Raw genomic sequence first — 7,168 nt, forward strand, 5'->3', positions numbered from 1 at the left:
AACACAGCTTTGGTAAAAACAAGGGTGTTGTATTGCTTCCAGGAAATAAAGTAACATCTATCACTCTGCATCTATCTACAAAATAACATCTATAACATCTATCACAAAATAGTTTAGAGAAAGAATTCATCGTTTTCTATTTGCTTCAAATATTCTTTGCAGCAAAAAAACGTGATCTGAAGAAAAATAGTGTATATACTCACTCAATAGTTTAATTAATCTGAACTTTGCAGATTTCTCCATAATAATAATCAGCCGCAAAGCTCCTATTCTTTCTACACCGAAACACGAAAAAAGCTGTTAGTGAAGCACTCGTTATTTTGACAGTTCAGTTTTTTGGAATCTCGGTAAGTTTTCTTTTGTTCCACGAGATCTCGGGTAAATGATGTCAGAGTTCCAAAAATCGGTATTTTAGTTTACTGAACTCGGAAATTTTTGGTTTTACGGATTTTTTTTTGGTAAAAAAATACGGTATCCCGGTAAATTCTTACGGTTTCCGATTTCTCAGTAATTTTATCACTGAACAACGGTAAACTAAAATGTTTTCAGGTAGTTCGGTATTTTCCTTTACCGAGAAAACATTACGCAGTTAAGTGTGTAGTGTATCTTAAAGAGTGCTGCGATCATTGGAAGTGAAAATTGAAAATGATTGGCTATAATTTTTTAAAAATTTTGCTGGGGAAAATGACCTTTATCAGCACTGGATTTACGACGTAGGTAAGAGGGAAATGCCAGATAATTGTATACGAACTAAGCTCGTGCGGTGGCGGGTTGAAGCTGACAAATTTCACAGTGCGCTTCGGGCAGCACGCCAGGTCAAAGCTGGGTCAAAATCGAGCGAATAAAGAAGAGTTTTGACAGCAGGTAGGTTGCGTCCAGGTCAAAACGAGGTGAGCTGGTGGAATAAAGAAATTCGCTATAAGTTCGATAGCATCATATACACACTAACTTACAGTTGAGTGTTCAGTAATTTATTTTATTGATTTATTCTGTAAATTAGGATTTCGGCAGTTACGCCAGATAGTTCTGAAATATTTTGAAGGAACATTTGTAACGTAATAACCGGCATGAGGAGCAATTGTTAACAAATAGTTAGCTAGTTTTACCGAACAATCCGTGTTTTCTGACATCTCAGGAAAGGCGAAAATTGTACCGAATACTCGTCAAACTAATTTCTTATCAAACTGCTTACGCGTTAATAGATTGAAATCATACACAAAATCTTTATTGCTGTAAACCAGCAAAATTTTGCTGATGTTCTACATGTTGGAAAATCAGCTATGATATCATGATATGATAGCTGAAACGATCTGCAAATCGAAACGTCAAATTTTTGACACCATTTTGCTGAAAATCAGTTTTCTGAATAAATTGCTGCCTGTTCAGCATTTGAGCATTTGACATGAATTTGCTGATGTATCTCAGCAAAAGTTAGACAACACACAGAATGTTCTTTTGTTTTTTGTTATTTTCCTGAAACAAATGTCTTACATTGCGAATATTTATTTTAAATTTATCTGACTTTAAATCTGAATTATCAGTATGAACTTTTAAATGTCTTTGTAGCCCATCGACATAATCATAACCTATATTGGCCATAATCCCAAATTCCTAGAAAAGACTGAAATTAACTTATCACACTTTTTTTTTATATCACAATTATTATACTTAATCGCATGCAATGCTTTTTTAAATTCCGCATCCATGGTACATACGCTTATAAGCTCATGTTTCTTTCTCTATAGTTTTGTTAACTTTTTACGCACAAAATGGCGATTACCAGCAATTTGCTGATTTCCGGCAAACAGAATTCTGAATGCTGATAATCAGCAAGAATATTTTTACTGATTTTTTTCAGTATTATTTTTTTGCTGAAAACTCTTTTCAGATTTTGATGTGTAGAGTATGATGAAAGATTGTTGTATAAATTTCGAGAAACGATAGATACGATGCAAACACTCAAAATCGTTATGAGAAACGATTTGGCAAATTTGATTTGACAGTTCACGAAGGTATGTTTACATGTACGTACATGTAAAATTTTCGGATAGGATTCTTTCAACATTGCACTTTTTACTGTCTCGTGGTAAGAAACTCTTTCATATTCATAATTTTTTCATATTCATGAAAATTATTTTCACTTTCTACAGCACAAATTTACTAAACGATGAATCGACACCTTGTGACACTTTGTAAACAAACCTCCATGTACTTGTCAAAATAAATGAGGTTGATTTTTGTGTACAATGGTCTATTGTAATTCTAGATTGTAATGAGTAATTTACTGTCATGAGTTTCATTAGCCAGGCAATATTTTTTCTCGGGTGTCGAAATTTCGAAAAAATAAAAAAAAGGGGGGGGGGGGGGTAATGTTAGAGAATTTATTTTTAGTTTATGGAAGTCAGCCCTAATAGACAGGAATCATAAACGGACGATAATCCATGTGGTTTAACGATAACCCAGACAGTTTGGACCATACCCCGAATAGGCTGTTAAGCATGTCGTTATGGTTATTGATTATGCGGGAGGTAAAATCAGAAAAAATTGAAGAAAAATCAGGGAAAAATTTAACCGAGACGCTATTCTTTTTTGAACGGCTCATGAACGCTGAAACTGATTTTTTAGCTTAAGGGATTATGTACTTTTTTAGTTTTCAAAATACCGCTTTTTTATTAAATTGTCTTTAAGTACAACTTCTCAGGAACATTTTCACAAATTTTCATAAAGATCTAAGCAATAGGAAGAAAGTTAGAACGACTTGAAGCGCGCCTCGTCACGGCCGCATTAGCTTAACCTAAAACTTTATACGCATTTATCCCGAAATGCTGTTTCTCAAAAATGACTGCCGTGTTTACGATTGCGGTAAAACTACTGAACCGATTTATTTCATCCTTTTTTAATGTTCGTTATTAAACTCCCCGGTCGTTGAACGATCGTTTTTTGATACACGAAGTTTAACCATAGACTAAAGCAGGTATTAGACGAAGTAAATATTTGCTATTTTCGGTACGATTTTTATTTGCACAAAATTAAATCTGTATTGAAAAATAGCAAATATTTGCTTCGTCTAAAACCTGCTTAACAGCCGTGCCACTCGATGACGATTTCATCGACCAGAAAAATAACGATTATTCGATTAATCGAAATTCTGCTTAGTGGGCAATAATGCCGCTAGTGTCGCTATAAGCAAGCGTGTACATTTATTATTAAAGACAAAAACCGTTTTATGGAATAAGTTAGTAGGCAATAAGCTCACATGATGGCGCATGAGTGTAACGTTTCGAATAAGGACGAAGATTTTACAGGATTTTTCTTCGAAGAGGCACGTCTGTTTCTCTGTGGTTTAACTTTGCCAAAAAAATTTAATGCAAATGAAATAATATGAGTTTTTTTTATTTCAGTCGATCTGCTGGGTCTTTACCGTAAATACCGCAAACCCATGCCAAAAACAGCGTTCCGGGGAAACAGCCTTTACTCCAAACAATAATTGGTATTTTTTATGGAGAAACTTGAAAAAACTTCAAATTTTACTCTTTACTCTCGAGCAAAAAGGTATAAGCCCTTAATAGGCTAATACTTGGCAGGAAAATTTAATTTTGGATATTTTATCGCCACCCTGATAAAACTAAAAACCAACAGAAATTTGTACGCATTTGAATGACGTTATTGACGTTGTTAGAAAAGCCATAACACCTAACCTCAAAAACATATTGAATATTCAATATTAATCACTTTTTTTTTATTCTTGCTTATTTTCCGTCGGTCTATTTCCGCCACTGTTGTGGCCAATTACCGACGCCCAGGGAGGCGACTCCACACCCAGGTCCCTAACTCACGACCCGTTTATTAACGGACCGGCGCCAACGGCTTTACTTCCTCATGCGATGGAAGGCGTGATCCCAGAGATTTTTCGCCTCAGAAAATCTCCCGGTGTCGGCTAGGATTGAATCTAGACCAGTTGAGTTGGTTGTGAGTGGATCACGCCACCCCACAACCATCGACACCTATGTCGGCGGTGGGATTCGAACCCAGGCGTCGAGCGTGGTTGGCGGAGACGTTACCAACCACACTAGGCCCCCGCTCATATTAATCACTTGTTAGTACGATTTTTTGAAACCTAAATTATTATAATCTACAGTCAGTAGATATTTTTTCTACTTCAAATTTCTAAACATAAAAACTAAACTTTTTAAACCTTTGGAAGTCCTACTATTGCTAGACCCCATCACAGTAGAAATGTGCAGTTTACCCACACTATGTTACGAAAACCCATCCGTGGGGGTGGAGTGCGGTGTGTGTTTATGTTTTGATGGTATTGTGTGACATGAACGAGAGAAAATAAATAAACAATCAACGAAAGTCGTTATGAATCAGTGTTCATGAATGCGCGCATGCAGGCGAAAATCTCTGAATGAAAAGCGCTTGCTATGTGTTGTGCTCCGTTCCCAACTGCTGTCCGGATGCATTGGGAAAAAACAGTGAGTCTGGAAAAGTGTATGTGTGTGTGTTCGAGCTTTCATGAGAGCGAATGATAAAGCTTTCGAGAAACAGCGAGAGAGTGAGAGGGATCACACTTCGATGCATTCATTACTCATTGTAAATGAGAAACGGCTTTATGACGAAGTTCGCAACCGTCTAGTCCGTCATGATAAAACCCGTAGGTATGCGGGTGGAAAAGTGGTTAGAGTATCTCTCGGTTGGGTGGTCGGTCGATGGAAGCTTCGAGTGGGGATCATTCTGTTTCATCCAAGAACAATCACACGATCGAGGTATAGTGCACCATCGCAAATTAAATTGGTACCGCTTTACAATTCCACGGTGAGGGAGATTTTAGTTTTAATAATTAAGTGTAATATCATGCTTCTTTATCTTTTAATTCGAAAGGGGGATGTTTTGTAAAGAAATAATTATTTACTGATATTTATTCAGAATTTATGATGTGTGTTCTGCCACAAAAGGAGAAATGTCAACACTACCGCTTATATTTTAAATTTTATTATATTTATACAAACTTAAAATTTTTTGCTGGGTCTCGGTAATTTTTTCCATGAACGGCACCACTGAGTGCTCGGTTAAAAAAATATTAGTATTTTACAAAAAATCTGCATATTATAACGCGTCAACACTGAGTATTTTAAGAAAATTAGGACAAATACTAAAATATCAAAAATAAATCAGTACGACCAAAACGGATTTCGAAATCAGGACATGTCCTGCATCTCTATGCCTACATGCCTTATAGCAAATGAACGTTCACGATCATCATTTGACAGTTCTTGAGAGAAACTTTGCGGACTTAAACTTATTTCCGATGGAGCAGAAAAAAGATTTTGTTCTAATGCTTTTTGGGGTTGTTTCACACTTATCGAAATGTGTTCATTATAGATCATTGCACGATGACGTCACAAAAAAAGAAGAAGAAAGAGATTTGACAGTTGTTGCGGGTTTGTTTACCTAGTAGAATTTTCGGCTCGAATGAAAATGCGGAAGTGTCTAGTTAAAAATTGCGTTTTCAAGAAATAACCAAAAGATTAAAGTAACGAATTCGCATAGGCGGAAAGTTTTCCCATCTTTTTCGTACTCGTATCATTCTTTTCCACTACTATCACTAAACATAGAATGGAAAAAAAATCTGACACCTTGTAAACAAACCCGTGGGAAGTGTCAGAAAAGTGAGGTTATTTTCGTGTGCAATGATCTATGTAAACATGTTGCAGTTATCTAACAGCGACTTCACTACGTTAAGTCTATTTTCACGTTTCACGCAAGGAAAATTAAATTAAATTATTCTTCTTCAAATAGTTACTGTCACTGTTGGTTAAGGGAACAGTTCAAAAAATTGTTGACAGAAAATATGGCAAATTGGAAAATGGCGATTCAACACATCAGCTGATCTGATGATCAGTTGAAAGATAGCGATTGACGAACAATTTATGTAAAAATTCACCGAACTCCTTAACTGAGTTTTTATTTGCTGAATTTCCGTTTCAACAAACGTCATCTTGCGCTTGCGTAATTTTAAGGGTGTTTCAACATTTACAGAAAAATTTGTATTTAGATGAATTTATAGATAAAATTAGTAAACTGAACACTCAAATCGACATATGCGTATAACCCTCTAGTGCCCAGTGCCGCCTGTTGACGGTCTTCAGTTAAACCTTTAAAAAGGTTTATAAAGTTTCATAGTGATTTTTTCGAAGTCCGTTTAAAAATGAACTTGGGCACTAGAGGGATAAGCATTAAATTTAAACGAAGTTTTTATTTAATTTACGTTTGAAAAGCGCGACTGATCATAATATTTTTGGTTTAAGGATAGCATTAAAAAATAGACAAAAACTGCCGATTTTTCATGAGTTTACCGCCACACACACTTCCGTAACTACCTATGCAGCATCGATCAAAGTAACCCATGAGTCAGCAGGAAAAATTTAACAGCTCTATCAGTCTAACTCTATAATCATGGCGAAAACAATGAAGCTACTCTGTTCAGAAGTGTGTGCGTTTAAAAAAAGGTACCGCGTCAAAAACGGACATCGCGCGGCACTTTGTAGACTCCAGATACGACTGTTCCGGCATTCACAACATTTTGGCATCATTGGACAACAGTCTAAGCATCAAAAGAAAGCTAGATTCCGGACGGCCGACAATCCTGAGAGAAAAGAAGCTCCAAAGAATGCTGAAGACCGAGGGAAAAGTAGCTACACCGCAGCGTGTGCTAGGTCGGGAGGTCGGTACAACCAGCCGGACAGTGGAAAAGTACCGGGTGAACATGGACATACATTTCAAAAACCGGTAGTCCCGGTCACTGATCTCGGAGCTGCAAGCAATGCAGCAGCGGCAGCGGCTGAATAAGATGGTCAAGTCGATTATTCCGGCGAATCGCGACATGGCAGTGGTGATGGATGACGACACCTATCTCACCCTGAATGGCACTTCGCAGCGATGCCAACCTTTTTTCTATAAAAAGCTGGAAGAATTCAAAATAAAAAACTGGAGAAAACTGGATAGGGTAATCGCTCCATTATTCATCTCAACAAGTAGCTGCACCTATATTCATCTTTTTTCTCTCATTTGTACAATTTACCGTCAAATTTCTACAAATTTTTGAAAGTAAATCTATTTGCTTCTCGGTTTTGACAAGTGGTTGAAAGTTTTGCGTTGAAAATAT

Source organism: Wyeomyia smithii, chromosome 3 (assembly GCF_029784165.1).
Source record: "Wyeomyia smithii strain HCP4-BCI-WySm-NY-G18 chromosome 3, ASM2978416v1, whole genome shotgun sequence".
In the NCBI taxonomy this organism is placed as follows: Eukaryota; Metazoa; Arthropoda; class Insecta; order Diptera; family Culicidae; genus Wyeomyia; species Wyeomyia smithii.